Raw genomic sequence first — 10,461 nt, 5'->3', positions numbered from 1 at the left:
GAGAATGAAGCCGAACAGGTTGAGGTTAAAGTAATTCAGAACATAGGGGTAAGGAAGACAGTGTCTATATTTTAGAACGACACATACTCTTTGAGACCAATGGAAGAAAGGTTTATTTGGTCTGGAACTGAAATCTTCTGTGGTGCACAATCTAATTCAACCTATCTGCATAGCTCATTTGAACAACTGAAACACAGGGAGCACAGAATAAGAAAGAGATCCTTTAATCCTGTGTAGGTTATTGTAATGCCTGGATACATCCTAGAGTATATTAAGCAGTAACCAAAAAGTATTGGCAAAGTTCCCTGAGGGGTGGGAGAAATTATGCGGAACTATTAAACCTCACCATCAGGGAATCCCCCGATACTGTCTCAAACTTTGGGGACACCCAAATCGATAGGCCATGACCTTGATCATGAGGCTTACTCTTGTGAAGCTCATGTAGGTAGTGGAGAAGTTTAGACTACCTATAGGAATGCCTAAGAGTTACTTCTGGAGGGCCTCTTTTGTTGCTTAGATGTGACGTCACTGTCTCTAAGCCCAACTCTGCAAGTAAAATCATTGCCCTCCCCCCTATGTGGGACATGACATCCAGGGGTGAAATGATGTGTTAGACAATTCCCGGGGATGAATCCAGAACTGGCTCCATGGGATCAATAATTCCATCCTAACCAAAAGGGGTAAAAGAAGTGTAATCAATAAAGTATCAGTGGCAGAGAGAGTTCAAATAGAGCCGAGAGGTTACTCTGAAGGTTGCTCTTATGCAAGCTTCAGATAGATCTTGCTACCTATCATAACCTGCCAACCCCCAACCAGGACCATTCCAGTCAATCCTAAAGAACACCTAGGGCAATTTATAACATTCCACAAGGGTTCCATACACTAGAGTAACTTTTCAGAAACCTACAACCTCCAGATGGGACCCTGGTCCAGATAAGTACTGAAACCTAGTCCTGCCTCTCCAGAAAATCAGATAGTTCCATCTTCCTACCCCATATTAGTGACAGATCTTTCCAATATGAAAACTTTAGAATTGCCATAGCCCAAACACCCCTAAAGAGAGAGATGGAGAGATCAAAGATGATGGTGAAGTTATACAGAGAAGATAGGATTTAACATATGAATATGAAGGCTGAATCATTACATTGATATCACTTTTAGTCTGCAGTATGTTAAAGCAGCTAGAAGTAAAAACCTAAAACTGTGAAATTGTAACCCATGTCAAAGTCTGAAATATGTTCTACAACTAATTGTGGTGCTGTGGTTCAAAATTTATTGCTTTTTTGTATATATGTTATTTTTCACAAAAAAAAAAAAGAAGGAAGAAATGTTGATTGTGATGATAAAAATATATTTAAGCCCTCTAGCCTCTTATATTCTGGAGTAGCTAGAAGGAAAAATATGGAAGGATTGTATGGTAGCGCATGAAAAACTCTGGGATCTGTCCTGTAACTACTTGTTGAAGAGTGCTTTGAAAACTATTGCCTTTTTATTTCTTTGCTTTGTATATATGTTCTACTATACAACAAAAAAAAAGTTAAAAATAAAAAAATATATATTTCCCACTAGTTTTATTTCCAAGGCCAACTATTTTAATCTCCAGCACCACCTCACAGAAGGGCACTGATCTGGTCGGCAAGAAGATAGGAAAATCCAGCCCAACTTCTGCACATCAAACCAGCTCTGGATCCCCTTTCTTCTAACTCACCTATCCAAAGGAAGTCTCTTTTTATAATTATGTTCCCAGACTAGGTGTTTTCTTCTAATTGGCATGCCCAAGGGAGGGAAAAGGCAACGCTATTTTGAATCTGAACAAAAGTAACATATGTGCTAGAAATGGCCTGTTGATGTCTAGCTGTCTGACCTCTATGTCTATCTCTCAATTTGTTCCCAAATTCAGAGGCAAAGCCATAGGTGTTGTTGATTGACTTTCTAAAATTCCAAGACCACAATGTAACAGATAACATGCTAGACATTGGAGAGTAAAATGGTAAGACAGAGTCTCCAACTCTAAAAAGCCCAGTGTCGCTGAAGGGATACAGATTGTGCAACAGGACTGAATATAAAAACTCAGAAATGGACAGAACAATACTACCTAACTGTAATACAATTATGTTAAAACACTGAATGAAGTTGAACATGAGAATGATAGAGGGAGGAGGGCTGGGGGCATAAATGAAATCAGAAAGAAAGATAGATGATAAAGATTGAGATGCTATAATCTAGGAATGCCTAGAATGTATAATGATAGTGACTAAATGCACAAATTTTAAAAATGTTTTTGCATGAGGAAGAACAAAGGAATGTCATTACTGCAGGGCGCTGAAAATAGATGGTAATTAATATTTTAAAATTTCAACTTATGTGTGAGACTAAAGCAAAAAATGTCTATGTGGTACAAAATTTATATTTTGACTAGTGCATTTCCTAATATAACTTATGTAGGCAGCTTAATTGAGCACCATAAGTACATGGAACCTTGGGTAGGACATGAGATTTTGCTGGTTTGTCCAGAGTGATGCCGCAATGAAACCTAGAGTGATTTGATCAGTGAGTGGAAAAGTATTTGCAAAGTCCCCTTCAGGGAATGGTGAGAACGTGGGAAAATTCAACTTCCCCAAGTTGAATTCTTGATATTCTCACAAGCAGTGCGGACAACCAAAGCTATAGACTGAGCCCCCAGTCTTGGTGTTTGTTCATCTGAAACTTAACCCCATAAAAGATAGATCAAGCCTACTTAAAATTAGGCCTAAGAGTCACCCCCAAGAGAACCTCTTTTGTTGCTCAGATGTGGACTCTCTCTCCAGCCAACACAACAAGCAAACTCACCACCCTCCCCCTGTCTATGTGGGACACGACTCCCAGGGGTGTGGACCTTCCTGGCAACGTGGGACAGAAATCCTAGAATGAGCTGAGACTCAGCATCAAGGGATTGAGAAAAAACCTAGAATGAGCTGAGACTCAGCATCAAGGGATTGAGAAAACCTTCTTGACCAAAAGGGGGAAAAGTGAAATGAGACAGAGTGTCAATGGCTGAGAGATTCCAAACAGAGTTGAGAGGTTATCCTGGAGGTTATTCTTAAGCATTAAGTGATATCACCTTGTTATTCAAAATGTAATGGAGAGGCTGGAGGGAACTGCCTGAAAATGTAGAGCTGTGTTCCAGTAGCCATGTTTCTTGATGATGACTGAATAATGATACTGCTTTCACAATGTGACTGTGTGATTGTGAAAACCCTGTGTCTGATGCTCCTTTTATCTATCTTGTCAACAGATGAGTAGAACATATGGAATAAAAATAAATAATAGGGAGAACAAATGTTAAAATAAATTTAGTTTGAAATGCTAGTATCAGTGAAAGGAAGGGGTATGGTATGTATAAATTTTTTTTTCTGTTTTCATTTTATTTCTTTTTCTGAATAGATGCAAATGTTCCAAGAAATGATCATGATGATGAATATGCAACTGTGATGATATTGTGAATTATTGATTACATATATAGAATGGAATGATCAAAATAGGAATGTTTGCGTTTGTTATAGGTTTTTTGGTATTTAAAAAAATTAAATTAAAAAGCCCACTGTCTACCCAAATTTCTTAAGTCCCCAAAACTATCAATTTTTTGTTTCTTCTTTTTTTGTTTTTATTTGATCGTCTGTTGTGTAAATAGAAAGATGTAAACTACTGCATGACAATGTGTGAATTCTCGGCCTTCCCTCTCTGGACTTAGACAGTCTCCTGGGTATGGGATGAGTCCTGTGTCCAGGGACTGACATGGGGTGTGGTGGCCACAAGGATGGCAATGATAGGGGTGATGAAGGCATCCCAGCTGACACAGGCGAAGGGTGCAGCTCCTCAGTTATAGATGTGCGACAGAGCTGACTGTATGTCCCAACAGTCACATACGACAGGAAAGATAGTGGCACTCACAGAGTGGAGCGCAAAGGCACCCACCCTGCTGACAATAGCCAGGTACCTGCTCAGGGTGAGGGTCCCGCCCCGTCCCTCAGGAAGCAATCTTTCGTCTTTCCCACGGGGCTTTGTTATGTCATCCTGACCCCACACCACAGTTCTGGAGATTCTGACTGTGAGCCTGCTACCCACAGACAGTCTTGTTGACTGCAAGCCTGAGTGAACCAAAGATCATTTTCCCAGGATAATATTTCCTAGCAGGTCTGGCTTCAGGCTTACCTAGATCTATTCCTACAATCAGGTAATGAGACTCCAAAGTTAGAAGAAAGGGAAGAGCTAGAATATCTGAAACCATCAGAAGTTGGTTTCAAAGTGGAGTATGAATCATGGCGTCCAGGACCAGGTTAAACACAGTCAGAACTAAGATCTGGAAGTCAATTAATGGGGAAAGGGAAATTCAAGAAAGAAAAGGATCTTGAGTAATTGTCTAGAATATATCAGGGCATCTTAACTGGATTTCAAAAAAAAAAACTTAACAACAAAAAAAAAATAGGGCGGGCCATGGCGGCTCAGCAGGTAGAGTTCTCGCCTGCCATGCTGGAGACCCAGATCTGGTTCCTGGTGTCAGCCTTCGCAAAAAAAAAAAAAGCTTTTATTGAGAAATCTTCACACGCATACATTCCATGCACAGTATACAATCAATGGCTCACAATATCATCACATAGTTGCATATTCATCACCATGCCCATTTTTTAGAAATTCGCATCACTCCAGAAAAAGAAATATAAAAAAAGGAAAAAGAAAAAACTCATACATCCCATACCTCTTCCTCCTCCCTCTCATTGACCACTAGTATTTCCACCTACTCAATTTATTTTAACCTTTGTTCTCCCTATTATTTACTTTTTATCCATATTTTTTACTCATCTTTCCGTACCATTTTTAAAAGGAGCATCAGACACAAGGTTTTCACAATCTCACAGTCACATTGTAAAAGGTATGTCTTTATATAATCGTCTGCCAGAATCAAGGTTATTGAAACACAGTTCAACAGTTTCAGGTACTTCCCTCCAGCCACTCCAATACATCACAAACTAAAAAGAGGATATCTATATTATGCATAAGAATCACCTCCAGGATAACCTCTCAACTCTGTTTGAAATCTCTCAGCCACTGAAACTTTATTTATTTATTTATTTCAGTATGCTGTATGGTGGGGTCATATCATTATTATTCCATGTGAGTATCCTGTTATTGCAACAACATTTGTTGAATTTTTGTTTGTTTGTTTTGCTTTTTTGGGGGGGTGGGGATAGAGGGAAAGTGCATGGACCAGGAATCAAATCCGGTCTCCCACATGACAGACAAGAATTCTACCACTGAACCATCCTTACACCCCCTGAAACACAATTAAGTGAGCCAATTTAGTCAATTTCATATCTGTATATCTAAATCAGACATCCCTACTGTTATTAAGAACAAACGGGTGGGCCACGGTGGCTCAGCAGGCAAGAACGCTTGCCTAGAATGCCAGAGGACCTGGGTTCGATTCCCGGTGCCTGCCCATGTATAAAAAAAAAGAACAAACAAGGTGGAAGTCATTAACAAAACACTGTCTACAAAATAAAATAAAATAACTGATTCATTGGGAGTTGATTATATTTTTTCTGTTTGTTATTAAGAATCTTTGCTGAAAAGGAGGAAGTTAGGGACCCAAATGAGAAACTGGAAAGGATATTTACACCTAGTCACCATCCTAGCCACGCCATGTGTAAAGTGAAAAAACAGACCAGCTCTCATCTGCTGTTAAGAAAAAATAAAAATACTTGTACATGCTTGAAAAAAAAATAGAATAAAAGTTTAAGAAATCAGCATTAACAACAACTTACAAAGAGGTTTTAAGCATTAAGTTAACACAACTTCCTACTGATAAAAATACATTATTGACTAATAACCTGCATGCAACTGCTTGCTATAATTTAGGGTCATTCATGCCAACTTATACAACCTCGGGGGGAAGAATTCCTATATCAGCTAAGCCCTGTCCACTCCTCCTCTGAAGCCCCCTGGTTGGGAAACCCTATCTCCTCATTATTTTCTCAACAGTTCTAAGCTTCTACCCACGTGTGGTTGCTATGATTGATGAGTATAAAAGACAATATTATTGTCTTCTGTACTTGGCAGGAGATCTTGAAAATGTTAGAAAAGAAGCATGTACATATGGGTACAGGGTTTCTGTTTGGGGTGATAAAAAGTTGTTAGTAATGGATAGTGGTGACAGTGGCAGAACATTGCGAATGTAATTCACATCACTGAATAGTATATTTTAAAGTGGTTAAAATGGTATGTTATATTGCACAAGTGTTCCCACAGTACTTTTTAAAGAGAGCAAGTATATGTTAGTAGTCTCTTGTTTTGGTTTGAAAAAGCTGACAAAATGCAATGTACCAGAAATGGACTGGCTTTTAACAAAGAGGATTGATTAGCTTATAAATTTACAGTTAAGGCATCAATAGGATGATACCTTTTCTGAAGACAGGCTACCAGCATCTGAAACACTTCTGTCACATGAGAAGGCACATGGTGATGACTACTGGTACTTCTCTCCTGGGTTTTGTTACCTCACCTTCTGGCTTCTCCATCTGTGGCTTTTTCTCTAAACCTCTCTGTGAGCTTCTCTTAATTGCATCTCTTAGCTTCTACATGTGTAGAAGACCCTCAACAGGTTTGATGAGTTGACAAAGGGACTCACAGGACCTGAAAAGTTGTTATACTCATGGTTATGGTTTATTCCAGCAAAAGAATTCAGATTAGAATAATCAAAGGTTAAAGGCACATAGGGCAACATCCAGGAGAAACCAGGCACAAGCTTCCAGTAGTCCTCTCCCAGTGGAGTTGCTCGGACAACACTTAATTCTCCCAGCAACAATGTGGGACAACACATATGAATTATTACCAATTAGGGAAGCTCACCAAAGCCTTGGTGTCTAGAGTTTTTAACGGAGGTCAGTCATGTAGGCATAGAGCATCTGAGTAACTGACCTTAGCTTCTCCATGTTCAGCCCCCTCAGGGGTCAAATTGCTACAAAGTGGCCCAGGCAAGCAAAAATAGGTATCCATCATAAAATAACATTGTTAGCATAAATCTATGATTGGCATCATAACCAGTATTGTCTTCCTAATATTGGACTAAGGGCTAACTCAGACTAACCTAGTTGCCTTGGGCCTTTTTGTTGGGTACCAACACTTTAGGAACTACAGTAGGAACTGTTCATATCAATTAGTCTGCTCAAGTCTCTTCTGAGAATGTGGAGTGAGTGTCAAATGGTTCATCATTTTCACTGCACCAACTACCCAGGGCCAGTGCACCATCAGCCGATATTAAGATCATCCTGATACCAAAACTTTTAGGGCCTACACCAATCTTACATATGAGCCAATGGAAGAGGAGCATGTTATACGGTTTTAGTAACACAGAGAAAACATCTCTGCCCTGAAATTCCTCTCCTTTCAAAATGTTATTGTGCCTTTAATATTTTCATTTTCATTTTTCAAAGAACCAAATAATTAAAGTATTAGTAATCAAGCAGAAGTTTTGGTTACCTCAATTTAAACTCCCACCCATTGAAAACTCCTCTTCAATATACTCGACAAATAGCCATTTTGCTTATTTACACTTCCGAGTACAACTTTACAAAATGATTCACTTCATTTTTGGAAAGCAAATATTGTTAGAAAATTCTTCCTTATAGAAGTTTAAGGTTCACCTCCTAATAAATGCCATATTCTTTTCTTTTATTCTAACTTTTTAAGCTTTTTATTACTCTACCTGCCTTGAAATTCTATTTTTCCTTAGTTTCTTGGGAGTTAAACCTGACAAGAAATGAGAATTCGGGGAAGCAGATTTAAGTGAGATTTTCCTAAAAAGAAAAAAAAAATGTTCTCTCTCTCTGGAGCCTTGGAGTTGTCTGTTCTGGATTCTGAACCATATAGAGGTCCAGAATAGCTCTAGTGGTGGGAAGGAGGCTGCCCCAGGCACATGGACTCCAGCCAGGACAGCATGAGGCACAGAGCCCCTGCAGAAGTTGTAACTTACTTTGTACATAGTGCTCCTCTGCCTTTCTATTTCTATAGCCAGGAAAGACTCATTCCAATGAAATTATGTTCTTATCTTGGATCAATAGAAATCATAGTTTACAAACTCGATTTAGGTTGGGTCTTTTCTTGCTTGCCTTCCTAGCAGCACTACCTATTTCTGAGCCTAATGTGTATTAGGAATGAAATAGATATTTGTGGGATGGACAAAGTATAAACTATTAAATGAGTATGTATAGGTAAGTCTTAAGTCTTCAAAGAGTCCTGTTGACAAATGAGTTCCCACCCACAGGAACATGGAAGAAGATTAGGAATATGTCTTCATTGAGGTACATAATATAATCTACCAAAGTGAATATTAAGGTCAGTGATTATCTTATTTTTTGTCACTACACTAACAGAATGCCTGACACATTTTAAGGCATCAATAAATGTTTGTGAATTGCTTGTATTCTAATTTAATCCTTAAACTGGTCTTATTCAATCTCAAGGAATTGGGTGATTTGAATTTATTCTTTAGTGTCTTCCCTAAAAAGTCTTGACCCTTAGTCTAAGGTTTTTTTATATAGATGAGAGTTAACGTCCAGATAAAAACTGTCCAATTTCTTAGAGGTCAAACAAATCAAGGCACACTTTGGACTTCATCACAATTCACAGTGCTGTCCTAACAAATTTAGATGTTTCTTCAGTCCAAAATGAGGTCCATCCAGATTGAAGGAGACCAAAGAGAGTTATCTTAATTGTCCATAAAATAATGCTGTTTAGTGATATAGTAAAGACGTTACCATAGATGTTACTAAATGTAAGATAAACAATTTATTGATATTTTAATGCTTTTGTGGGGAATTTTACACATATTTGGAACTAGATTAAATGGTGCAATGAATTCCCAGGTACCCCACATCCAGTACCAACAACCGCAGGCACATGGCCAAATCTGTCCCATCCATATCCCCATCTAACCCCCATCTACTATTTTGAAACAAGTCCTAGATAGCATTTAATTTCATGTATAAATATTTCATGTAAATCGCTAAAAGATAATGATTTCTCATTGAACTTAACCAAAACACTATCATCACACCTAAAAATAATTCCTTAATAATATCAAGCATTTAGTGTCAAATTTTTGTCTCATAAATCTCTCAAACAGGTTTTTTTCACAGTATTTATTTTAATCAGAACACAAATAAGATCTAAACATCATGAATGATTGTCATCTTTTAAATCTCTTTTAATTTTCAAATTCCACTTTCATCTCTCTTTTTCTTTCCCCTTGCAATGTATTTGTTAAGGAAACATGTTTGTCCTGTAGAATTCCTTACAGTCTGAGGTTTATTGATTATATATCTTTGGTATATTTGAATATATTTATCTGTTTTTACATATTCTTTTTTCTAGAAAATGTATCAGAAGATATTACCTAACATCAAAAACTTGAAATTTATATCTGGGCATGGGGTCTCGTTCTTTTGTTCAAAAGAGCAAATGCACACCACCAAGGCTACCACAACCAAAAGCAAACACAAGAAAAGTTCAAGCAGAAGCAAAACAAAAAGAATTATAGGAACAAATGCAGAATTAGAGTATCTAAGGAACATCAAAGCCAAAGTGAATTGCATGCTTTCCAGCTGTTTAAATCCAGGCTTAGATTTTCAACACTATAGTTCTGATTCAAAGAATCAGTTTTTGGTTCATTTTGCCACAGTGACCACAAGAGGGAGGCCAAACTACATCTGAAAAGTCACGTTTAACAATAATTCTCACACCTGATTTAAATTTTCTTTAGGATTTTTTTTAAATTGCAAATATAGTAGCTATACAAAATTAAAAATGATTTATTCTGGGTGCACGGTTAGTTTAGTGGTTAGAATGCCCACCTTCCATGCAGGAGACTCGGGTTTGATTCCCTCACCAGGCACCTAAAAAAAAAAAAAAAAAAAAAAAAAAAAAGATTTATTCTGTGTTTTACAAGGAAGCATCATACTAAGGTAATTTTATGTCTGGAACCTGCCTGTAATGTGAGTGAAAAAAACTTGCATGTTCTGCCCATGACACTCCTAAAGGCTCTCTTCACCGTAGTCCTTTCCAAGACGCTGAAAGGTACAAGAACCTAAATGGCAATTATTTCATAATGGCTGAACTAAGAATGCTTAAAGGTTCTGAGCATTTTTTTTAAATATAAGACCTCCCAATCCTTTATAAATTATAATTTTAAGGCAACATTAAATTGCAAAATAAACATAAAGAAACCAAAAAAAATTCTATTTTGTCCAATGATTTCAATTTATTTTGGGGGATGGGGAGAAAATCAAATTCTTTCCCCTCAAAACAAATCAATATGCCTTTGCTGGAGTGTTAAGCACATGTTCAGACAGCCTTTGTGGGTAATCCCTCGCTGTTTCCTGTCCTGCAAACAGTAAGCTAAAATGTCAGAACTAACCAATCTCCCCT

Source organism: Tamandua tetradactyla, chromosome 24 (assembly GCF_023851605.1).
Source record: "Tamandua tetradactyla isolate mTamTet1 chromosome 24, mTamTet1.pri, whole genome shotgun sequence".
Taxonomy (NCBI): domain Eukaryota; kingdom Metazoa; phylum Chordata; class Mammalia; order Pilosa; family Myrmecophagidae; genus Tamandua; species Tamandua tetradactyla.
This window is presented reverse-complemented; position numbering follows the sequence as displayed.